Source organism: Molossus molossus, unplaced genomic scaffold (assembly GCF_014108415.1).
Source record: "Molossus molossus isolate mMolMol1 unplaced genomic scaffold, mMolMol1.p scaffold_m16_p_17, whole genome shotgun sequence".
NCBI lineage: Eukaryota > Metazoa > Chordata > Mammalia > Chiroptera > Molossidae > Molossus > Molossus molossus.
The window spans coordinates 34,685,050-34,712,097 of NW_023425352.1; the positions used below are offsets into that span (position 1 = coordinate 34,685,050).

At 41.9% G+C, this 27,048-nt stretch overlaps 1 non-coding gene across 1 annotated transcript; it reads left to right on the top strand.

The window, feature by feature from the left end:
• Positions 1–21,044: 21,044 nt before the first annotated feature.
• Positions 21,045–21,151, top strand: LOC118632873. The gene has a single exon (XR_004960120.1). It is a non-coding gene; the product is annotated as a U6 spliceosomal RNA (small nuclear RNA).
• Positions 21,152–27,048: the final 5,897 nt, after the last annotated feature.

Sequence of the window (27,048 nt, forward strand, 5' to 3'; positions counted from 1 at the left end):
TTTAGCAGCTGTCTTTCCAAAGGATCGATTTGTTTTCATAGGAAACAATTCTTTTTATTTACTTAACCCACATCTACTGAATGACTCAATTACACTAACAGGTACAACTAGCATACATAGCTTTGGGAACAAACACAATGGATCTTGGTGAGCATCCAGCTTAGGGAGGGGGGGTCAGAAGTATGTGGGCATTCCAGTGTATCCTGATGTCAAAGAGCATTCAGTGTGCTGTGGGTGTCAGTTATCATCTTGCCCAGAAGAAATTGAGAGCATAGATTAAACTGGTCTGTTAAAAGAAGCAATACTGTGGGAGCACAGGGAAGGGACATCCTGGCAATTCAATCTCTTGAACTTTGGAAGGAAGGGGAATGGAGAGAGATGTCAGACTTTCTTAGGAAAGAGGACGATACATGAACTGAGACTTGAAAGAAGGGTTGGTTTTGCTAGTCCTCCACTCCTCCAAGTGGGGTGTATGTGAATTAGAAAATTTAAAGGCAGAGAGCCGCATGAAATAACCTGGTATGTTCAGAAAATTGTAAGTATCTGTACTGCTGAGTTTAGGGGATATAGCAGAACTGTGGGAGGTTGTTTCAGAGGATGTGCCACCCACAATCAGGCAGCTACGTGATTTTGTATGCTCTCGTCTTCATGCTCAGCAGAGTGCATTAGCCATGTGGCTGGCTTTCCATTTATTCATTAGTCATGATGGGACACTTCTCATGTCCAAGGATGAAAAGCATGGCCTGGAGGTGTCCATGGTCTGGTGAGGCAGATGGATATATACACAAATAATTCCAAGGGGATGCGATAAGTGCTTAAATAAAGAAATATTTCAAGTAATAGGAAAAGCGTGTGCGTGCGCGCGCGCGCACACACACACACACACACACACTGATTACTGGACTATGAAGAGATTCCAGTGGGTGGAGATAATTTAACCTGAGTTTCAATGATGAAAGAAAGCTGAATAGCAGGGTAATCTGTCATCATACTGATGGCCCTGGCTGTCTGAACTGTTGTTCTTGGCTACATGAAGTATTCACTTCCTACCCTGCCATTCCCTGTGCCACCTTCTGGAAGTGCCCCAGCCTGTCACTAAGGACCCAGGCAGAGCCCTGGCCGGTTTGGCTCAGCGGTTAGAGCATCAGCCTGTAGTCCAGAGAGACCCTGGTTCGGTTCCCGCTAAGGGCATGTACCTCGGTTGCGGTTTGTCCCCGGCCCTGGTTGGTGGTGTGGGTGGCAGCCACTCGATGTGTCCCTTTCACGTCGATGTTTCTCTCTCTCTCTTCCTCTCTCTCCATCTGAACAAAAAAATGGAAGAAAGGTAAGGATAAAAAAAAAAAAAAAAAGACCCAGGCAGAGCAGAGAAAAGCTGCTGCCGCCAGACTGCACAGCACCACTGACCCGTCACCAACAGCCTGCCCCAGAGCTTAAGCAGCCAGACGAAAACCCACACTCCCAGGCAGAAGTAATACTCTTTTCCTGCTTCTCGGGTGGAGTTCAGGCCAAAGTTTTGCTCTATCCTTTGTATTAGTTTAAAAAGAAGTGCAATTATTGGTATACACACACTTTGTTCAAAGTAGGAACAATTAGGATATTTAGGGAAATTCACTCCAACACTCAACAAACCTCAGTGAAAACAAGTTACATGTGTTTAATGTCAGGCAAATAATTTACTTCAGTCCATTAATTGTCTAAATTTTCAGCCTTCAACAGGTTTTTTTAAAAAATGTTTAGCACCCTGGCCGGTTTGGCTCAGCGATTGGAGCGTCGGCCTGCGAACTGGAGAGTCCCGGGTTCGGTTCCCGCTAAGGGCACGTACCTTGGTTGCAGTTTGCCCCCGGCCCCAGTTGGGTCGTGTGGGTGGCAGCCACTCGATGTGTCTCTCTCACATCCATGTTTCTCTCTCTCTCCCTCCCGCTCTGTCTGAAGATAAATGCATATATATATGCATATATGTCCTTGGGTGAGGAGAAAAGAAAAAAAAGTTTAGCAATGCACAAGATAACTTAATTGATGTTACTTAGAAGCTTTAAATTATTAGATGAATATTGAAATAAACTTAGCTAGATTTTAAAACATTATACAGGAAGGAAAGAAAGAACTGGATATTGTGATATCGGACCTAAAGAATCACATTTGTGATATTTTCAGAGAAATTAAAGAAATTTCTTTTTAAAGTTAGGACAGAAATATTTCATTTAGGAATAGCTGATATGGGGTTACACAGTAAGTGCCCTCATTTCCAGTATAACTGAGACATGTAGTGATATAAATTAATATTATAATTATTAGAGAACATCACAGCACCATAAATGAATGGTAAATTTGCAAAAAATAAAATATAAGGTTGGGCATAATTTATTAGTGTGTCCCAAACCTTCTGGAAAGACTTTATAAAAGTGGGCAGTCATATCATGGAATAATAAGCAGTAAAAAAAATCAATATAATCTCTCTCTCTCTCCATCTTTTTTAGATAAAAGTATAAAATTCCTTAATGGGCCTCTGGCATCCTGAAAGTATTATAGGAGATTTTTTATGGATATTAAGCATTTTCTGAAAAAGTAATAGTTCTACATACATATTACTATTTCTTCAAATGTATTTAGATGCAGCAGTAAAGAATAAAATGCAGCCCTGGCCGGTTTGGCTCAGCGGTTAGAGCGTCCACCTGCGGTCCGGAGAGGCCCGGGTTCGGTTCCCGCTAAGGGCATGTACCTCGGTTGCAGTTTGTCCCTGGCCCTGGTTGGTCGTGCGGGTGGCAGCCACTCGATGTGTCCCTTTCACATCGATGTTTCCCTCTCTCTCTCTTCCTCTCTCTCCCTCCCACTCTGTCTGTACAAAAAATGGAAAAAAAAAATGTCCTCGGATGAGGATTAAAAAAAAAGAATAAAATGCATATTCATTGAAAATATTAGTCAAATTCATTTGCTAATCTTCATATATTTTCAATCATCAAATACTAGAAATACAACAACAATCATAGAGGTAATCTTAGTCTCCTAAAGATAAATGGGACAATAGTCCCATTATAATAAAAATCATAATATTGGCCCAAATTATTATATGCACTGCTAAAACAAACTTATATTTGAACCTTGGAATTCACCTATTTTAAAAACACTGTCTATTCTCCATTTAAAACGTCACACACACCTATGTTTTTCTTTTCTTCACTTTTAGTTTAGGAAGACAACACTACTCTGGACAGGGAGATGTTCTTTTGAAGCCTCAAAGGTCTCAAACTTTGTTGTATATTATATTATAACCATTTGAAGAATCACATACCTGGCTAATTTAAATGAAAATCTGGGGGTGAGTCCCAGGTACCAGTAGTTTATAAAGTTTCTCTTCAAGAGACACATTGCTTCTCAAAAGTGAGGGATCATCAAGATAACCTGTTAAATTACAGATTGCTCCCGAATTTCTCATGCAGGAGGTCTAGGGTCAGACACGGTCTTTGCATTTCTAGAAAGTTCCCAGGTGATGCTGCTGCTCTTCCAGGGACCAAGTTCTGCCTTAGATATAGGTCTTCCAACTGACCTGCACCTTTTAATATTTTATAGGAGATTTAGAAAATACGGAAATTAGGTGTACGGGGGAGACAACCAAGCCTGGATCCTATTCTTTAAAAATCACCCAGATTATGAATAAAATGTCATAGAGGGCTAATGGGAGAGGAAATAGACTTGATCAGGGGTTCCCATTTCTGACTAGTCATTGACATCATATCGGAAGCTTGAAAAATAAATTCAGCTCCTGGACGTCCCTCCCTCCCTTCTCAGTCTATAGGGCTCTGGGAGTGAGTCTGCTCTGCAGCTAGGTGGGGAACCTGTTCTAGCCCGTCGGTTCTTCCCCCTCACTGCGGAAAATCCCAGGTGCTTGTAAAACGCACATTCCTGAATCCCACCCTTGAAATTCCTCTGTGAGATCACCTGGCGCTGATTCTGACCGAGGGCTCCTAATTAGGCCTTGGTGCGTTTTCTCCCAAATGCTTTATTTATTCAGAGTTCTTTCTTTTTCTATAAGGGCTTTGGTTTCTAAATCCAGAAGACTCTAGTTTGTATCCTGAGCCCAGAATGGTCTTGCTTGAATGGTAGAGGACCAGGGTGGGGAAATATTAAACATAAAAAACAGTTAAGACTTTAAAAATATTGTCCCACCGTACCATTTTTTCTAACATTACTAATTGAATCATTTATCCATTTTTCTATCAGTTTGTGCTACTTCCTCCATGATGCATAATCTTAGCTGGCAGGGGTCTCCCGTAGCAATTGTTAGTAATAAATAGTAATAAATCCTTATGACTCCCCACCAATAAACTCCTATGAGAAGCAGCTCAATTACAGATTAGAACTTGGAACTTTTTGCCCATTTGCTCTTTCAGACTAATTACTGAATTATTTTATTAAGCTCTCTAAAATTGCATAGGGGTTCTATTAAATTGTTAATAATTAAATTATACATTCATTTGGGAAGAATTGATATAACAGTTAAGTCTCTTCTCTAGCATATGGTGTCTTTATTCAGGTTTCTTGAATCTCATGCATGCAGTAAGTAATTCCTATGGAATTACAAATGAAATTTCCTACCTTACCCAACCCCTCATATCATTCTTGTTTTAGAAGAATGCTATGGATTAATATATTTGATTAATTTAAAAAACTTATTTACTTAAATAATATAAACACATCTCTTTTTCTCCCTCCTTGCGAATGTAATTCAGACCACACTTTGAGAACAGTGACCTGAAGAATGGAATCAGAGCTGGTCAAGTGGTCCTCCTGAGAGGGGCAAGTTGCTTCCAAGTGTGCCAGACTGGTCAAAGCTCCTACTTGACATGGTCTTTCACCAGCTCTCTGAGCTATGGTATAATGGTGGGCCAACTCCATGAAAGAATGTGTACAGGACACACCAAAAGAATCCCAGGCTGGGAGTCAAAGGACACAGATTCATGTCCCTTTGTTTGTCTAGCAGCTCCCTTTTCTGTAGTTCAAGGGTAGGCATGGGACACAGGCTGAGCATAGCCCCAAAGCAACTCCCTGGCCAACTCGAGTCCTTGCCCAGGACTTTTCTGTTGCAGTTGTGGAAGGACTGTGCCGTCTCGGTTAGTAAATGTCAGCGTTGTATATAAACCCAGGGATGCTAGTGGCCACATCTCCTTCTATGTGGAAAAGTGGAGATTTAGAGAGTGACAAAGAATTGGGAAGAGACCTAGTGTTGTCAAATTCTCAGTCTCTGTCTCAGGTGTCTCAGAACTACCCTGCTTCCTAAGGCTGTTCTTGTGAGCCTGTGAGTTACCCCAACAGCCATCCAACAAATACACCCGCTTATTTTGACTAAGATCATTTGAGTTGGGTGGCCTCCACTGGGGCCAAAATAAGCCTGACTTATTTAATAACCACGCTTTTGGACCACTGTGGAAACTGCATGCAGGGATGTGTGTGAAATTCCCTGCAGTACCGAGCAAGGCTCAATAAATCTCCCGAACTCAACCGAGTCAAGCATGTAACTTGGAATTACTTTTACATTTATGATCATTCAGGACTTCAAGATTAATCAATTTGTATGATAACCTCTAGGCTTATATCACACTTTTAAAGGTATAAAATAGAAATAACTTGAATTTCCCGCAAAGTTAAAGATGCTCCAAAATATGGAAAATTGGTGAAATTTCAGTTTATCATGAAAGTAACTTTCAGCTAACTTTAGAGTTCCCAATTATTGTAGCCTATATTATTGACTGTAATTTATATTAAGCAGCAGTTTATTGTAAAGCTACGCTTCCTTTGAGATATGATTTTAATGATATAATGATATTCCATGTGAAATGTTCCTGCTGCTTCTAACTGCGCTTCCATTTTGCTCATTTTATTTTATTACAAATCACATGTTTCTTTTGCTCATGCTACATCTGACATCATAATAATTTACATCCAATCATAAATTAGGTTGTCAACTAGATTACTAGTTATGACTTCTATAGAGTTCTATTCTACAAAAAGAATGTCAATATATCAGGGTGTTTTTTTTTAGCTTGAAAAGGGAACATCTTTCCTTTATCAGCCAAGAACACTGGACACAGAGCTATTGGTTCTGCATAATATTCAAAGTTTGTTCCTTTAGCACAACAAAGTCCACGTTAATTGCTAATGAAATTCTGATTTCTTTTATCATGAGCAGAAAATAAAAATAAACAGGGAAATCATACCCATTTAATCTATAGCCATACTCTCTAAAGTTAATGTAGGACTGACCTTTCATAAACTCCAAATGTATGTTCAATGTCCCCTTTCAGCCTTAAGCTCCAACTCTAGTTTATTTTTTATTTTTTTTAATTATTTATTTATTTATTTTTTTATCCTCACTCGAGGACATTTTTCCATTTTTTGTTCAGGTAGAGTGGGAGGGAGAGAGAGGAACAGAGAGAGAGAGAGAGAAACATCGACGTGAAAGGAACACATCGAGTGGCTGCCACCCGCACAACCAACCAGGGCCGGGGACAAACTGCAACCGAGGTACGTGCCCTTAGCGGGAACCGAACCCGGGTCTCTCAGGACCACAGGCCAACGCTCTAACTGCTGAGCCAAACCGGCCAGGACGCTCCAACTCTAGTTTAAAGGTCAGGGTGGTGGCCTAATGGGAAGTCAAGGATTGGTTCTCCCACTCTGCCACCAAAACGAGATCAATAGAGGAGCGTGGGGCCCAAAGTGTGCCTTCATCCAAGCAATTCTGTATTCCCGCAGACAAGGCATGCGGGCTGCTGTGGTGTTTTCAGGAGTAACCCCTCAAGTTTATTTTCTCACCCAAAGACTAACCTCAGAAAATTTCCATTTCACTAATAGATTCTATACCACATTTTACTACGCCACCTTCAGTTGTTTAGAATTTTAAGTGGCTTTGAACAGACACAATGTTGCATATTTTGTCAGGGTTCACGGGCTAGGCTGCTCTCACCATCCCCCAAGAGAAAATCTATTTCATCAGTAAAACACCACATTTTAGTGGTATATCCATAAATAGGGTAGTCCTCAGCAATAAAAAGGAAGAATCTATTGATTCATACAACAACATGGGACAATCTCAAAAGCATATTTTCTGACTGAAAAAAAAAAAAAAAAGACGCCGGACCCAAAAGGCTACACATTGCACGATTCCACTTATATGACATTGTTGGAAAAGGCAAAACTCTAGGGATAGAAAACACATCAGCGGTTGTTGGGGATTGAGGTTAGAAGGGTGTGGTTTCTGAAGGGCAGCAAAAAAGACGTTTGGGGGATAATAGAACATTTCTACTGTCCTGTACCATGATGGTGGAGGTAGACACCTGGTTATGCATTTGTCAAACCTGAAAAACTGTTCACTACAAAGAGCAAAGTTTACTGAATGTGAATGCAAAAGAAGAAGAAGAAGAAAGAAAAGAAAAGAAAAAGAGCAGTATATGGGGGAAATCCAAAATAGAATACAAATGGTAAAACATGAATGAACATAAATGTATTGTAAATGAAAAGGGTGATAAAGAAATAAACAAACCTAAGTTACCTTAGAAAACAGCATTTTGACTGCCTGCTATAAGTTTAAAGGCAAAGAGAACTGTATACAAATACTATGCTGCAGTTAGTAATTTTGTTTGTCATAGGGATGAGTTAGCAATGCTGAAACGGTTTTATCTGTGCATCAGAATGGAGCAAATAAGCACGTATATTGCGGGTAAGGAGAACCAGCTTGCTCACTGTCGGTGAAAACAATTACAGACGAGGATGGGGGAAGCTAGCATGGAATTAATGGTGTTGGGTTGGAAAGAGAGATAATGGTATGAACTCATAGTTTTTCATATACATATGTACCAGTGGATATGGAAATACAGATGTATATGAAATATACATATGTGTGACTATGTTAGTATACATGTGTGTATTTCCTTCCTGAGTCCGCTGAGAGAGTCTAAAAGCATTGACATTACAGTAGTAATGAGCACACTGAGTGCCAAGACCTTGGTTTCTGAATATCGTTCTTCAATAAAGGGAAACAGGGCTCCTTGGAAAGTGGTTGAGCCCTGGCCGGTGTGGTTCAGTGGTCAGAGCGTCAGCCCACACACCAAAGAGTCACGGGTTCAATGCCCAGTCAAGGGCACATACCTGGGTGGCCCCCAGGGCTCCTCCTTCTGACATTCATGTCTTTGTGTGATCCCCTCCACTTGAGAAAGGAATGGGACCTGTGACTTGTTTCTAACCAATGAAGTGTGGTAAAAGTGATGGGAGGTCTGTGATTCTGGCTGTGTTCATGAGATTCCCTAAGGATGTGGCATCTGTTTGGCAACAGAGTCTCCCCCCTTTTTCAGCTTTGAAGACGTAAGGTGTCATGAATACTACAACCACAAAGAGATGAATTAGTTCTGCTAACAACCCGAGGGAGCTTAGAAGAGGATCTTTTCCCAGTTAAACCTCCAGAAGAGAATCCAGTGGACACCTTCATTGCAGCCTGTGAGACCCTAAGCAAAACCCCAACGAAGCCATGACTCCTGAGAGACTCCAGTGAGATAAGAAACGTGTACTGTTTGAAGCCTCTAAATCTGTGGCGACTTGTTACACAGCACAGAATACTAAGACAGGAGCTACGACAACTAAATAAAATGTGGGATCCTTAATGGGAGCATGTAACACAAGAAAGACACCAGTCTAAAAACTAAGGACATCCTAATAAAGTCAATAGTTTTGTACCAATGTTAATTTTTTAGTCCTGATAGTTGCACCATAGTTATCTAAGATAGTAATATTACGGGAAGCGGGGCGAGGAACTATCTTACTACATCTATAATTTTTTCTGTAAGTCTAAATTTATTTCAAAATAAAAAATTCAACAAAATGTATCACTAGCAATATTCTGTGCTATCACAGTCTTGGTAAAGGTCATATTTTATTTTATTTGAGTCTAAAAGGAAAAGAAGATGTAGAAAGAGACAAAAGAATAGGGAAAAGGAATGATTAAGAGGTATGATGAGGAAGATATGAGTTGGAGTTCTTTGTGCTGTGAGTGGTGAGAGAGCAAAGGACCCTTTAGCTTTGTCCACACTCACCCTCAGTGCAGTGGAAAGACAGCGTGGACGCTGTAGGTCCAATGTGCCTGCACATCCAGCACTGGATGTTTTCACCAACCCAGGACATATTGCTGTGATGAGGGCCAGGCAACGGCTCCAAATTGGGAGAAGGCAGAAATTTAAATGAGACAGAGAGGAATTCAGTATTGGCTGCAGAAGCTGAAACATGACAAATCCAGAAAAGCCGTTTATCAGATACCAGGAGGCGATGAAATCCTTGAGTAAGCAGAGCTTTGAGGCACAGAGAAGCACAGATGGGTAGAGCAGAGGCCTGGAAAAACTGTTACAGAATGTCGGGCTCCCTGGAGCAGGGAGCAAAGGACGCCTGGTGCTGGGCTAGTTAGAGCTGCTGGTCTAAGGTCCTGCCAGTGTGCCTCTCAACGGAATCCAAGATCTTTCCACAGACTGAAGGATCCTCAGATCAGAAAGTCTGGTTTGTCAGCAAGATGGCCTTTCACATCAGCCCCACAAAACACCATGGCACCTTGGGATGCTGTCGGTCCAATGTCATTGTCGTTTCTCTGACCCTGCACCAAGAGACTTTGCTTGGTTCAGGTTTTCCTTAGGCTCTGGACGGGAGCCTTTGATTAAGGACCGCATCAAATGCCACAGGAAGATGCACGAGGGAGTTTGTGCAATAGTTCATCTCTCTGAGGGCTGGTGCTTGTTGATGGACTGCAGGGCCAGAACCTCTCTACTAAAACTTCAGAACTTTCCTCACTAGTACTCAGGAGTTTTCACCAATTATTGTTGCCTTTAGCTTCCTACCATGTCTGTGCAGACTTGAGAGTGACTGGGGGTAAACTGAGGCCTACGCCTTCAAGCAGGAGATCACAATTTACAACTAATGCCAAATATTCACACTCTCTATAGTAAAGTCCATCGAGGCAATTGATTCTCGTGAAATGTTTTCTTGATTTTTGCCAAATTCTTGAATTTGTAGCCAACTTATGGGTACAAGGAAAGCATGATTTGCCAAATGGGATTGCCTCCTAACCTCTAACTCTTTTCCCAATAAATGTAGATAAATGATTTACTGTGAAATTATTCAAATCAGACTCAGAAAGCGAAGCCTCTTTCAGCGTCAGCAGTACTGGGCTGGGACTTCACTTGTTCATCAATGACCTCGCAGTTTCTCTGCTGAATGACAGCTTGCAAAGAGCAGAAAATTACTTCCTCTTTTGTGTGTGTGTGTGTGTGTGTGTGTGCTATTCACAATGTAACAGCGACAGGCACGACTCATTTTTAAGTTTAATCTTTATTATTAACATCTGCTCTCTTAAATCTAGACAAGAAATCAGCACATTCTGACCTGCATATTTTCTATGGTCCAAGCTGGGGATGGTTTTCACATTTTTTAATGGTTGAAAATATTCAAAAAAAGAAGAATATTTCACGATATGTGAAAATTGTATGAAAGTCAAATTCTGGTGTGCGTAAATGAAGTCGTGGTGGGACGCAGCGGGGTCCTTGTTCCATGTGTCGGGTACGGCTGCTTTCACACCACCACGGCAGTATTTCCATCAAAGCCTGAAATATTTACTCCTCGGCACTTTATAGAAATAAAGGTTCCTGACTTCTGCTCTGGACAATCAACAGAAAAATAAAGCAAGCCTTGATCTGTAGTATTTTCCTGTTTCTATAGTAAAAATACTCCCACCAGCCTCAGCTGGGATTCCACTCTGGGTCTGTGCTCCTGTCTTCATTCCATCTGTCCCTCCAGGGTGGTGGAACAGTAACATATCATAGTTCTAATCAGGGGACCCTGATGTGGCCCCTTCTACTCCCCTTAGAACATTCTAGTAATGATTAGCAATGTGTCAGCTCTCCCACCTCAGATCCATGAAATTACACACCAGTTACTCCTCTTTGCCTCTGGGGCAAGCTGTTAACTAGTTCTATGTCCACACCTGCATGCCTTCCAATGGTATGTGCATGGTCCTTTCAGAAAAATACCAGCTTTTTCAAAGGTGAGGATTAGAACATTGAATTATTTTTATTTATTTATTTTTCTTTATTGATTTTTAGAGAGAGAAGAAGGGAAAGGGAGAGAGAGATAGACACATCAATGAGAGAGAACATTGATTGGCCGCCTCCTGCATGCTCCACACTGGGGATCGGGCCCACAACCTGGGCACGTGCCCTGACCGGGAATCGAAACAGCGACCTCTTGGTGGTCGATGCTCAACCACTGAGCCACACCGGCCAGGCAACTTATTTTTCTTTTTAGAAGAAATATATCACACATATTCTAAATTATGAACCAAAGATATTTCCATAGTTGTAAATGGTAGTATTTCAAACTTACAGCATAAACCACTGGCTCACCCCCTATTCAGTGTGAGGAAACGTCATGGAATAAACAGAAGACTGAGCACTTGTGGGAGTTGTGATGTTGACAGGACTCCTTCCCTCCTGAAACATCGCTGCATCAGGAAGTGCGAAGGGGACTTCAACAAAGTGAGATCCAGGACTCCTACCCAATCCATCATTCAGTGCTTCCGTCCATACGCACCCCTTGCTGCTCTGTTCATGTTGGTATGTGAAATATTTGCTTTCATTAAAATGACTCAGCCAAGTGGGGAGTGTTTTTTCAGCAGAACTAAAATAAAATGCCAATAAGTTGAACATGTATGTACTTGCATCATACAAAAGCACTTGTGTCTAATAGGAGTTGTGAAATTATACAGTATGTAAAATCTTAAAAAGCTATTCTTACAGGAAGCAATTATTTTTACTCATTTGTCACATTAGGAGCCTGGTAATGTTGACTCAGGTAGTAGATTCACGCAAGATACAAACTTCCTAAAGAATGATGGAGATATGAGGGTCTCTCGAACTAATACACAGTGCTCTTTTTAAGTAAGTTTGGGGGTGAAAATCATCTGGGGGAATTCTGTAAACTTTTCCTTGCCTAAAAAACTATTCTCATCAGGCTGGTGTGGCTCAGCGGTTCATGTCGACCCATACACCCAAAAGTCGCCGGTTCAATTCCCAGTCAGGACACATGCCCAGGTTGTGGGCCTGATCCCCAGTGGGGGGCATGCAGGAGGCGGCCAATCGATGTTCTCTCTCATCCGCATTTCTATCTCTTTCTCCCTTCCTTTCTCTCTCAAATCAATAAAGAAAAAAAAAACTATTCCCAAACTTAGTCCTGATTATCCATTACATTCCTTAAACCACCTGGCCACAGACACCTTTCTTCATATTCTAATTCTGCTGAGAAAGCATTAGTTTTACCCAGCCGTGGACTAATGATTGGGTTCTTTTACAAATACAAATTCCCAAGGTAGTGCAACAAGGTGAGGATGAGTTGTTAAGATTAATTTGTTGTTTTGGGCCCAATTCCTAGTTGGCTAAGTCATGACAATAAAGTTAATGCACATAGCACTTGACGCTGTTCTAAGTGTCTCACATATACCAACTTACTTACCCTTCCCAACAACCTACAAAGCAGTTAATATTGCATGCTCATTACACAGAAGAGAAAATCAGGCACAAACAGGCTAAGTACCTAAGTAAATGGCAAAGCCAGGATTCAAACCCAGAGAGTCTGGTTCCACTGTCCATGCTTATAACAACTCTGCACGTAACCCCTCCTGTGCCTGTGCCTGCAGTACTTTTTTTTAAAAAAGCATATTAAACAGCCCTGGCCGGTTTGGCTCAGTGGTTGGAGTGTCAGCCTGCGGACCAGAGCGTCCTGGGTTCAGTTCCCGCTAGGGGCACATACCAAAAAAAAAAAGGATATTAAACAGAATAATGTTCATTCATCTGGAGTTTTTAGTAGAAAAATCATTCTGCTTAAGTGCAAAGAGAAGCTTAAATGGTTTGAGAGACTATACCAATTTTTTATGTTAATGCTTTAAAACAAACACATTGTTTTTTATAATTTTTTTTCAAATACTTCCAACAACAAGAACTAACTCTCAGCTCCTGAACCATGTTTCCAGACAAGACCTTGCTAGAGAAGGAGCGAGTTGTATTTACTAGTTTTGTTCATACATGTTTACCTGGTGAACTTTAAAAACAACTTGTTCTCTTAAGTAGGGTTAATGAGTCCATGAAAATGTATTTGTAATGTCAAGTCGCTTAGAAAATCCTTTGTTGGAGATGATGTCTTTGCTGTTATATCTTGAGCCCTGCCCAGGTGGAATAATTAGAAATTTCTTATCAGTTGAGTCCAAAGGAAAGAGCTTGAATTCTATTTTAAAAAGCAGACATCAGAGTGTTTTATGTACCAGACTTCTTTCCATGCTAGCTTCTAGGGCATAGGAAATAGACTAAGCATTATTTTGTTATTATTATTATTATTATTTTCTATCCTCACCCGAGGACATTTTTCCATTTTTTGTTCAGATAGAGTGGGAGGGAGAGAAAGGAAGAGAGAGAGAGGGAGAGAGAGAGAGAGAGAGAGAGAGAGAGAGAGAAACGTTGACATGAAAGGGACACATCGAGTGGCTGCCACCCACACGACCAACTAGGGCCGGGGACAAACTGCAACCGAGGTACGCGCCCTTAGCGGGAACTGAACCTGGGTGTCTCTGGACCACAGGCCGACGCTCTAACCACTCAGCAAAACCGGCCAGGGTGACTAAGCATTATTTTAAAATAATACATACATTCTTATCATTGAATGGAATAGAGTTCTTTAAATAGATTCCTAAAGATCCAACCAAAATTCTGAGAAATGGTAAAGGTCAGCAACACAAGTCCCTTGTAGCCTTGTCATTGCCTGTGATAGGAAGATAGGTGGTCCCCTCACTTACTTTTACTCCACAGAAAAAGAAACGTCAGATTCCTGTCACTTGCTGAGCCGACACGAATGGAGGGGCTGACGAGGAGGGACTTGCTGAGCTTGAGTCTGGCGGAAACTGCTGGAGTCCAGAGGCTTGCGATGTGGTTTTGACTGTGCCGTGAGACAGAAGCAAGGCTTAGACCAATCTCTTCTTTCTTTTTTTTTAAAATAAAAGGCTTTATTGAAATATAACTCACATATAAAATTCACCCACTCAAAGTATACAGTTCAAGGGGTTTTAGTAGATTCACAGAGTTGTGCTATGTACCCTTCTCCAAAATAAAATTTAGAATATTTTCATTACCCCCCAAAGAAAGCCTGCACTACTTGGCCATCGCCCCACAATTCCCCCATCCTGCAGTCCCTGGCAACCACTAATCTACTTTCTGTCTCTATAGCTTTGCCTATTCTGGACGTTTCATATGAATGGGATCACATACTATGTGGCCTTATGTGTCTGGCTTCTTTCAGCTAGCGTATTTCAAAGTTCATCTATGTTATAGCACGCATCAATACTTTATTTCTTTTCATGGCTGATGATATTCAGATGTATGGAAGTACCACACTTTCTTTATCCATTTTTGGTGGACATTTGGGTTCTTTCCACCTTTTGGCTGTTGCAAATAGTGTTGTTATGAACGTTCATGTGTGAGTTTGTGGGTAGACATTGTGTGCCATTTCTCTTGGGTATATACTAGAAATGGAAATGCTGGTTCATATGCTAACTCTATGTTTAATAATTGGAGGAATTGCCAGACTGTTTTCTGAAGTGGCTTCCTTGTTTTACATTCCCACCAGCAATGTACGAAGGCTCTCATTTCTCTACATCCTTGCCAACACTTGTTATTGTCCAGCTATTTTCGTATAGCCATCCTAGTGGGTGTGAAGTGGTATCTCACTGTGCTTTTGCTTTGCATTTCCATGATGATTGATGATGCTGAATGTCTTTTTATGTGCTTATTGGCCATTTGTATAACTTCTTTGGAGACCTTCCTATCCATCACATATTTGTTATCTGCTTAAGTTCCCCCTTTCATGGGGAAAAGTATCGCAACATGCCACTCTGTCTCTGGCTTTGTTCACCTTGTTGCCATACACAACCTCCAGCAAACCGTGTAAACACCAGCCAGTGATTGCATTATCAAAGTATTGATTTTAATAGAACACAAGACTTCAATACTCAAATAGAGAGCTCAAAGTCCATTGCCAACAGACTTCTCTTCGGTCTAATAATCTTACCTTATCCAAAGGCCCCATTTAACCTTCAAGGCATTATTCTTGAGCCTATCGGTTAAAACAAGGTCCAGTCACAGAATACCAGAGGAAGCATTCCAAACAGAGAGATCAGTGAAATAGGATGGTCACATCATGTGACTCAGAGCCTTTCAAATCCCAAACAGGGTAACCAGCCACCACAATTTACCTGGGACAGTCCTAATTTTAAAAGTGAAAGTCCAGGGAAACCCTTTAGTCCTGGGTAAGCCCAGTTGGTTAGTCACCCCAGAGGTGGTTATATAGGCAATATATAGGCATTCATTTTCCCAGTTATATAGGCAATAGAATTATAAATGAAGACACAGTCAAGAGCAGGTACTGCATCTTTAGGCCTTGCTGGCAGCACAGAATTGAATTCTGGCCGTGCAACTTATTTATTGGCTTATGAATTTTGGCATGCTACTTTACCTCTGTGAGCCTCAGGGAAGTTCAGATGAAACCTAGTGGGGTGATAAATAACCTGGTTTAAGTCCAACCACATTTAGGTGCAATTCACACTTAGTCAACAGTAACTTTGAAAATCCTTCAAATAAAACCAAGGACAGTTCCAGTACTTGGTTAGTTGTGATCAACGTTGAAGATAATTTTACCAGATTCTTTAATTCTCCATTAATTGCTCTTAATGAATCGCTCACTTTTTTCTATCACCATTCTTATACCTGCCACCAGGTACAATGGTTTCACTCTTTGGATCAAGCCCTTGTAGTCACTCAGGGTCTTTCCAAAGTTTTCAGCTGGCATGCATTGCTGGTTTCAGGCACAACCGTGCCTTCTGGCATTCTGGCTGCGTGCTCATTGGCTAGACTAGTGGGACATTCCCTGCATTATTTGAATTCTCTTTCTCTTTCTCCTGAGAACGCATGATAGAATTCCTGCAAGGTAAATGTGTGATGCGACCCCACTGTGGAGTGGATACACCACCTCGTAGAGGGCTGAGTAAGCCCTCAGGAAAAAGGCCCTCAGACACATCCAAGAAGTCAAAGCTCCCCAAATCTTTTTGTGTTTGAGGTGGAGCTCCCAAGCTTCCCCTCCCAGGAGAACACCAACGTGTCGAGACTCAGAGCCCAGTTCAGAGCACTTTGATGACTCTCCCAGAGCCCCTGCTCTGGAGTCTGCCCAGATCCGCCCCACCAGGCCTATCATTTCTTACACAAATCACGACTGACATGCCGGAGATCAGCTGGGTGCCCAGAGGCAGTCAGTTCAATCTGGTTGGATCTGGAGTGTCAGAGTCTGCGCTGGGGAACAGCAGGGCTCCGGAACTTAAGGTTGGTAATGAACAGTATACCCCTTCCCCTTTTCATCCAACAGGAGTAAGGGGGAGCAGAGTGTGAAGACAGAGGTACCATTTGCTAGGAAAACTAAAGCCTTCAGAACTTTACCTGGCATGCAGAGTGATACCCTGCCAATGCCATGGCTTTAGATTTTTTTAATTTTAATTTTTATTTACTCTTTGGGATGTTCCCCAATATGCTTCTTAATAAAAGGCAAACACTGTGTCAGCTGAAGCAGAAATCCTTTATTGGTGAGGGAGCAAAAAACTGTAAAACTGCCCTGGCCGGTTTGGTTCAGTAGTTAGAGCATCGGTCCATGGACCAATGAGTAGCAGGTTCGATTCTGGTCAAGGGCATGTACCTCAGTTGCGGTTCATCCCTGGCGCTGGTCGGGTCGTGCGTGAGGCAAGCAGTCAATGTAGCTCTATCACATCGATATTTCTCTCTGTCTCTCTGTCTCTCCCTCCCTCCCTCTCACTCTGTCTGATGATAAATAGAAAAATATCTTCAGGTGAGGAATTAAAAAAAAAACACCCTGAGAAACTTAAATGCTCATCAGTAAAGAAGTGGCTAACAAAATTATGGTATATCCTTATATTGGAATACTGCGCAGCCATTAAAAAAACAAGGTGGAGGTATCTATTCTAATAGGGACCTCCCTCTGAGACATATTAAGTGAAAAAAAACAAAACAAGGAGCATAACAAGAAAATTAATCCTACCATTTGTCAAAAGGGAAAAGGAGCTACGGAGAAAAGCACATTTAGACAGGTTTATGTTTGTATTGCGCATCCCTGGAAAGATACATAAAAAATTCCTAGCGGTGGTGGCCTCTGTGAAGGAGAATCAGGGATAGATTCAGTGCATGTTTCTTTGTACCCTCTGAATATTTTTTTATACATGCTTGTATTAAACTTATAAAAAATAATATGAAAACCCCATCACCAGGAAACTGAAACAACAACAAACCAGTATTTCCCTTGTAGTAAAGCTGAGTGGTGAGTCATAGAATTACTGATGCTCTTGGTTTTGTTTTGTTTTTCTTTTCTGGAAAAAGAGTTTTGCAATCATTAAGTAAAGTAGCCCATATTTGAATTGGACTATTTCCCACACACTAGTGAAAGAAATGTTCAAACAATCTTTTAAGGACAAAGTGTAAATCAGTTCACGACAGTGCCTGGATTGGAACTTAGAGTTACAATGGCCCTGCTCATATTATATTAATCCAATAGAAATGTACTTGACTCTAAGACAATGAATGCGTAATAAAGGCTAAAGAGGAAAATAGCTTCATTAAAAAGTTTCAAATTTCTATGAGTAGCTAAGATTAAGCCAATTATTTGAAAAACTGTGGGATCCAGAATTTACAGTCAGAGAAAACATGAGTCAGGAGTATAGCTGGGTGATCAGAACTGGGTGAGATTTAAGTTTCTCTGTGGGGAGAAAAAGTGGCAGTGATCCTTCATTCATTCTACAAGCTTTATTACTGGCTCCTTACTCCGTTGATGGTAGGCATAGTGCAAGGTGCTGGAGGTATGCATAGAGGTATAACTGTCACTTTTCCTTGCCCAGAATCCATTTCCCCCTTTCTTAGTGACATCTTGATTTTCCTTTGGAAAACCACTCAATCCCTACTCTTGGTTGACTGGGATCCTTCAAAAGAGGCTAGCCTTGCACCCTATCCCCCAGGACCACCACCAAGCGTAGGTACCCGAGGGGTACTTGGTGTATTCTAAGTTCCTGACCACAGCGTTGTGCATGGGTCTAAAAGAAAAGCAATCTGGGACTCCCATGGGACTATCCAGAAGATGAAGAGCTCCCTCCAATGGAGGCTGAAGCTGTGAGAATGTGAGGCTGTCAGTACCTGACGAGGAGGCCAACAGAAAATAAAGTAGAGCTGAGAGACGGATTCTGGATACCATCATTTGAATACTGGGTCCAGCTATTTCAGAAATAGATCTACCCCTGGACTTTTTAAGTGCTAGGAACTGATAATAATTTCTTTTTGTTGTTGTTATTTAAGTCAGTTTGAGTAATATATTTGTCACTTGAAACCAGAATGCTCCTGACAAATAGAGGAGATAAGAGATTGTTCCTTTCTCGGAGGTGCGCCAGTCCTTTGGGGAGAGACAGACACAGAGCTGAGAGTTAGTTACCTTATGATGGGTGCTCTGCCAAGGTAAGTACCCGGTGTGGGGGGGACAGGAAAGGCGCAGATAATGTGGTGAGATACCTTAGAGTTGTAAAGAATCTTAGAGCTTATCTGAACAATTACTCTCATTCAAATAGAGACTTTGAGACCCAGACTCATCCAAGAGATGAGAAGTAGCTAGGAATGGTTCTGAACCCCTCTAGCGTGAAAGCAATTTTTAAATAGCATTTTTTCCTTATAACCAAAGATTATACATATTCATTGTAGAAAATATAAGAAAGGCCAAAGAATAAAATAGGAGTCACCCGTAATGCTCACTCATCAACCAATGATATCCACTGTTACAATGTTGGTCAATACCCTTGCAATCTTTCTCCATAAATTCCTTAACTTTTTTTTTTTTTTTTTTTTACAAAAATGGAATCATATTGTTTTTTAATATGCTTCTTAAACTCAACACTATATTATAACATCTACCCATGTTACTAGACATTCCTCAAAAATATTTATTTGGCTGCATAACTATTTACCCAATCTCCTCCTGGATGCTTAGGTTGCTTCAAATTTTTTGTTATTATATGCAATACTGAGATAAATTCCTTACAGATAAATCTTTGTGGCCATCCTGATTACTTCCTTCAGGCAAATTTCCATCCATGAAATTGCTAGATCAAAGAGTTCACAATTAAAACAACTATGAGGTATCACTTCACACCTGTCAGAATGGCCACCATCAACAAATCATCAAACAACAAGTGTTGGCTAGGGTGTGGAGAAAAGGGGACTCTAATACACTGCTGGTGGGAATGCAGTCTGGTGCAGCCACTATGGAAAACAATATGATGTTACCTCAAAAAGTTAAAAATTAAACTACCATTTGACCCAGTGATCCCACTTCTAGGAATATACCCTAAGAAACCTGAAACACCAATCAGAAAGAATATATGTACCCCTATGTTCATAGCAGCACTAATTACAATGGCTGAGATCTGGAAACAACCCTAGTGTCCATCAGTAGATGAATGGATAAAAAAGCTGTGGTACATGTACACAATGGAATACTATGCAGCTGTAAGAAAGAAAGATCTCTTATCCTTTGAGATGACATGGAGGGACCTGGAGAGTATTATGCTAAGTGAAACAAGCCAAGCAGAGAAAGACAAATATCACATGATCTCACTTATTTGTGGAATATAATGAACTAAACAAATTGATGAACAAAATTGACCCAGAGACATAGAGGTAGGGTACAGACTGACAAACCTCAGAAGAGGCGGTGTTGGGGGGGGGGGGAGATAAACCACAGAACTTATATGCATGTATGCATAACCAATGGACATAGATGAGAAATCTGGGGATGGAGCAGGGGGGATGGGGAGGAGGGTGTCAAGGGGGCAAAAAGGAGACACATCTGTAACAAAAATAAATTAATAAAAATAATTTTAAAAAAGAGTTCATGTATTTTAAAATAAAAGCTCATATTTCAATTTTAAGCCAAAAAGGTAAATATTTCACAGTACATTTTTTACTAGAAGGGGCAAAATCTCAAGTCAGTTGCATACAAGAAGTTAAGATATTATAATTGTAGGGATTCTCTTTGTAATGAGAAGGGGAGGGAATAGTTTCATTGAGACAGGAAGTCTGTCTTCTGAGAGAAGATGGTGATGTTAATATGTATCATGCTATAAGTCTAAGCCATAAGGTATTGAAAAAAAAAGTTATAAACATGAAGAGAGTTATTCAATCTTTCCTTCTTTAAATCCATCCATGACACTGCCTGCCCCAGGGTCAGTGACCTCAAGCACAAATCAGATCATGCCACATCCTTGCCCAAACCTTTTCATGGCTCCCTACCGCTTCCTGACTACAGTTACTTTCTTTTTAAAATTTTTTTCTTTATTGATTTTAGAGAGAGGAGGGGAGAGGGAGAGAGAGACAGAAACATCGATGAGAAAGAACATCAATTGGCCACCTCCTGTATGCCCCCACTGGGGATCGGGCCCACAACCTGGGCATGTGTCCCAACCGGGAATCGATCCGGTGACTCCCTGGTGCACGGGTCGTCGCTCAACCAGTGAACCACACTGGTTGGGCTACAATTTTTTATTGAGGTATTCAAGTCCCTTAAGATGTGGCTCCCAATGCACACTAGAACCTTATCTCCCCCTAGTCACCTGTCCCAATACATCTAATGCTGTAGACATGGCCAGCATTCATTGAGGGAACCCCGCACACAATCCTTTCTACGCCTCACCTACCTTGTTTCAATTTCCAAGAATGACCTTCTCCCCCATCTCTACCCGTTGAAACCCTACCATTTCTCAAGGCTCAAATGTCACTCCCTCTGCAAAGCTTTTGAGCTTATCCCAGCAAATCTCTCTGGTTTAAGTTACAGTTGACTGTGAGGTGCCGGATGTCCCTGTGGGCTCCCTGAGGGCAGAAACACGTCTAGTGCTCACATTGGCAGCACATACGCTAAAACCGGAATGATACAGAGAAGATCAGCAGCGTCCCTGCGCAAGGATAACACGCAGATTCATGACGCAGAAACATGTCTCCTGGAGCTTCCTCTCATCAATCAGCTCTGTGCCTTGCACATGTACATTACCAAGTCAATGTCTGTGGAGTAGCATTTCTCATTCATTAAACTATGTGAAATGGCACAACGTTTACTCATCCAACAGGACCATGTTTCATTGAGTTAGTCTCCTTCATTATGTTTTTATAAAATAGTCCCCCCTTTATTTGTAATTTCACTTTCTGTATATTATTCAGTCAACTGCAGTGCAAAAATATTAAATGAAAAATTCCAGAAACAAGTAATTTATTTTGCATGCTTATTTGAGGAGTGTGCTGAAATCTCGAGCCACCCTGCTCCGTCTTGCCCAGGACGTGAATCATCCCTTTGTCCAGTGTCTCCATGCTGTATGAGCCACCCTCCTGTTAGTCACCCAGCTGCATCGCCACTATCAGACTGACTGTCGTGGGATCACAGTGCTTGTGTTCACGTACGTTTTACTTAATCACGTCTCACTCACCTCACTTCATCTCATCACGCAAACAATGTGGCATCTCACATCATCACAAGAAGAAGAGGGAGTACCACCATACAATAAAGTATTTGAGAGACCACATCACATAATTTTTATTACAGTATATTGTTATAGCTGTTCTTTTTATTAGTTGTTTCTGTGGATTTCTTACTGGGCCTAATTCATAAATTGAACTTTATCATAAGTATGTATGTATAGAAAAAAACATAATATATAGCCCGGCTGGTGAGGCTCAGTGGTTGAGCATTGACCCATGCACCAGGAGGTCACCAGTTTGATTCCCTGTCAGGGCACATGCCCAGGTTGTGGGCCTGATCCCCAGTGGGGGTCATGCAAGAGGCAGCCAGTTGATGTTTTCTCTCATTGATGCTTCTATCTCTCTCTCCCTCTTTCTTCCTCTCTATCTAAAATCAATAAAGAAAAATAAATTTTAAAAAATAAAACATACGATATATTTATATATATAGGGTCTGGTACTATCCCAGGTTTCAGGCACCCACTGAGGGTCTTGGAATGTATCCCCCATGGAAAAGGGGAGACTACCGCATGAGCCATTCTGTTCTTGATCCCAGCCTTCCTAAGCAACCAGAAAGAGGCCCTTGGTGGGTGGGATGGCATCTGCAATGCACTTCGGTTTGAAATACAGCCTTTGAGTACTTACCGACAGTGAGAAATTCCATGTTATGCTTAGAGACATTCCAGAAACCAATATGTAATTGAACATTATAGTTTATGTCAAGGGAATATGAATAAGGTTGTAGTAAAACAACTGGACTACATAAACGTGTTTATGGTTTTCCTTCCTGCTCCCCCAAAACACACAAGTGCATCCTTCCCTTCACAGAACTCCATGAAACGAATCTCTACTGTGCTCCCGACAAAATCATCTTGAAAAGGTCTGTAGAACAGCTTGACTTGGTGCTGGGACCTCGGGACGAGATGAACCAAGAGGGCCTTGTCCAACTGTTAGACTGCTTTTTATGCACTTCACTCTGCCAGACGCCGCCGAAGAATATCGCTCTGTGTTTCATTACACACCGTGGGTACTTGGTATGAGGTTGACTTCAGATACTTGTCGATAAATAAATCCACTCTACATTTCCTAGCCTGTCTCAAAATGTTTGATGTACAGAAATGCAGGTATATTCAGAATGTATGTGTTTAAAAAAAAAACACGAGAGCTGCCATTTGAAGCTGTTCTAAACAGAGAGTCCCTCTGCACCCCCAGAACCTCTCTCATGGTCGCTTGTGCTCAGCACCTCTCGCAGGTCAGGCTGTGAGCTGGATGCTGGGATACGGGAAGGATCACACCCACCTCTGTCCACGTGGCGCTGATGGTGCAGTGGAGAAGGCAAACTTCTATAATAAATACCTTAATTCTGTGTAATCAGTGAATTCTGAATAGCACACCGAGGTGAACAGAGAAGAAAGCTGGGGGGACTCTGGGGCTGAGCAAATAGAATAGACTTCACAGACTTCATAAGGCGTGTGACACGTGCGCTGGATTTGGCAGGAAAAGCAAGACTTCGAATGTGGACGGGGGACAAAGGGCAGCCCAGGCAGATGGAGAGGTGTGTACAGAGGCACCGCAGCATGAAAAAACCTGCTCGGCGTAGGGAATTACGAGTGCTTCAGGGAATTACCACGGAAACGTAAAGTGGATGGCAGGGGAGACGCAGGAGATGAGGCTGGTGAGAAAGGAAGGGCTGAGGTTGCAAAAGATGTGGCCAGCCTGGGGGCCAGAAGCTTCAGCTTTGCTCCAGGAGTGATTGGGAGCCAGCGGACGGTCTCAAGCCATCAGCAGCATGGCCAGATGTGGGCTTTAAAATGCCTCTCTGGCTGGCCAATTTGGCTCAGCGGTTGGAGCCTCTGCCTGCGGTCCTGAGAGATCCGGGTTCCCGCTAAGGGCATGTACCTCGGTTGCAGTTTGTCCCCGGCCATGGTTGGTTGTGCGGGTGGCAGCCACTCGATGTGTCCCTTTCACATCGATGTTTCCCTCTCTCTTCCTCTCTCTCCCTCCCACTCTATCTGTACAAAAAATGGAAAAATGTCCTCGGGTGAGGATAAAAAAAATAATAATAAAATAAAATAAAAATAAAATACCTCTCTGTGGGGAAGTAACCATTGCTGTTGGATAGTTTTGAATTGACCTTTCAGATCCACCCTCTGCTCCCTACTCTGTGTCCAGGAGGCTGACCCCTGCGGGCAGCATTCATGGGTTCCTTTCCGCCAGCTTGCCTGCATTTGGTGAGCACTGGCAGAAAACCAAAGGGTGGGAGGAGCAATTAGGTACTGTACTATTTAGGCTTTGTTAGGGAAACAGAACCAATAGGAGAGTGTGTTTATGTAGTCATATACACATATATGCATGCAGGTATGTAATTATATATGTATGTAGTTCTATATATGTACCTATATATATGAGAGAGAGAGAGATTTTAAGGAATAGCCTCATTTGATTTGCAGGACAGGCCTGTAGGCTAGAGACCAGGGGAGAGTTGTTACAATCTTGAGTCCAAAAGCAGTCTGGAGGCAGAATTCCTTCCTCCTGAGAAAACCTCAGTCATTTCTCCTATTAAGGCCCTCAACTGATTGGATAAGGCCCACCCACATTATGGAGGGTAACCTGCTTCACTTACAGTCTACTGATTTTAATGTTTATGACATGTAAAACATACCTTCATAGCAGCATAATTTTATGACCCCAGACTGGGTACTCTGGCCTAGCCAAGTTGATGTATAAAATGAGCCATCACAGGTTCTTATTGCCTTCACCCCTCACTGCCAGGCTACGCGTTGGTACTGGCTTCCATCGGTCCAGTTGGCTCACCCTGACCTTCAGCTACAGCTCTCTCCTTGGCCTTCAGACCCAGGAGTGGTAACGGCGTCCTGTCGTTGCTAGCCCTCGACTGCTCTTAACCCTGTCCACACTTTGTAACGGTCTCTTCATTAGACTCTCCTCAGTGACACCATTACATTATTGTGTTTCTTTGCTGTCAGGATTCTGACATGACTCTGTGCCATCTTAGGGATCATAATCTTAAAAAAACAAACAAACAAAAGAAAACAGGCCCTGGCCGGTTTGGTTCAGCGGTTAGAGCGTCGGCCTGCGGTCCTGAGAGACCCGGGTTCGGTTCCCGCTAAGGGCGCGTGCCTCGGTTGCAGTTTGTCCCCGGCCCTGGTCGGTTGTGCGGGTGGCAGCCACTCGATGTGTTCCTTTCACATCGATGTTTCTCTCTCTCTCTGTTCCTCTCTCTCCCTCCCACTCTACCTGAACAAAAAATGGAAAAATGTCCTCTGGTGAGGATTAAAAAAAAAAAAAAAAAAAAAAGAAAACAGAATACATGAGCCAATCAAACACAAATCTTCAATGGATGGTAGCCCTACAGGGTGTGAATCATAGTTTTGTTCAATGATCTATGTGCCTGTCATATGGTAGATGCTTAATAAATATTAATTGAATGAACAAATAGATCTCCATCTTTAGGTAAACAAACTTTAACAGTTCATAGAGAAGACAGATATGAATTCATGGTTAGAAGCCCCTAAAGAGAATAATAATATGTTTAACAGGGATGGAAAGTTCTAAAAATAAAAATACCACAAATAAAACTGCAAATGAGTTCAAGAAGAATGAAAGCAATTTTCTTGATAGCTTTAAAGAAGAAGAAGAAAAAAAAGGTCAAATCGGTAGTTTTCTGACAAGGAAACATATTTGAAAGAACATGCACAACAGAAACCTAGAAGAGGCAAGATGTGTTACGTAATTAAGGACAAATCCCAGACTGACATACCCTATGTGAAAAAGACCAAGAAGACTGTAACTCAGATAACATGAAAATGCTAAAGCGAACAGAAGGACCATGTCAGTACAATGCTGGAACAAGAGAGAGAACAAGAAAGTTCTAGAGGGTGTGTGTGTGACAGGATCACCCAAGTACCATTGTGCAGTCTTCTTTATTTTTTAAAATGTTTTCTTTAATGTATCTTTATTGTTGAAAGTATTACTGATGTCACCCCCTTTTCCCCATTGATCTCTTCCACCCTGCTCCCACCTCCCTCCGCTCCTAGCCTTCACCACACTATTGTCTATGTCCATGGTTTATGCATATATGCGTATAAGTTCTTTGGTTAATCTCTTCCCACCCTCCACCCCCACCCCCCACCCCTTCCCTCTGAGATTCCTCAGTCTGTTCCATGTGTCCATGTCTCTGGATCTATTTTGTTCATCAGTTTATTTTGTTCATTAGATTCACATAAAAGTGAGATCATGTGATATTTGTCTTTCTCTGAATGGCTTATTTCACTTAGCATAATACTCTCCAGTTCCCTCCATGCTGTCTCAAAGGATAAGAGATCCTTTTTTTTTTTTTTACAGCTGCATCGTATTCCATTGTATACATGTACCACAGCTTTTTTATCCACTCATCTATTGATGGGCACTTGGGCTGTTTCCAGCTCTTAGCTATTATAAAAACACTGCTATGAACATAGGGGTGAATTTATTCTTTCTGATTGGTGTTTCTTAGGATTCTTAGGATATATTCCCCAAAATGAGATCCCTGGGTCACATGGTAGTTTCATTTTTAATTTTATGAGGAAACTCCATACTGTTTTCCACAGTGGCTGCAACAGTCTTGCAGTCTTCTTTCCAACAAGAGTCTTCAAATGAAATGTGAAGAGTACTCACTATAAAGAGGAGAAATGTCGCTCTAGATGGTCAGGAAAAATAAGGACACCTGGCTGTGTAAAGGAAATCTTTCTCTCATCTCCAGACATCCTACAGATAAAGGCTGAAAGAAATGGCAGATGTGACATCAGAGATGTTACTGGTCATTTCAGGGGTCTTCAAATACTGTTCCTCTGCCTGGAATAGTACATGAGCCTTTTTACCTACCTGACCTTACCCGTCCCTAAGCAGAGACCATACCTCCCCTGGGAAGTCTTTCCAGACCCTCAACACTGCTTAGTCCCTTCCCACTGCTCTCCCTGCGGTCCTCCTCTGAACGGCCCCCTGAGAACCATGCCATTCATACTCCCTTCCAGGCACAGCTGGTTCCAGGCTGTAATCTTCCTGGAGCAGAGACGGGGTCTTGTTCACCACAGTCTCCCCAGTGCTCAGCCCAGTGCTAGCACATGGTAACAACCACAATAACTACATCTAAGACACAGGCGCACTTCATTTCATTGCACTTTGCTTGATTGCGCTCCACAGATGTTGCACTTTTTTTAACAAATCACAAGGCAAGCCTGGCAGGTGTGGCTCACTGGCTGAGCGTTGACCCATGAACCAAGAGGTCACTAGTTCGATTCCCGGTCAGGGCATGTGCCCGGGGTTATGGGCCAGATCCCCAGTGAGGGGCGTGCAGGAGGCGGCCAATCAATGTTCTCGCTCATCGATG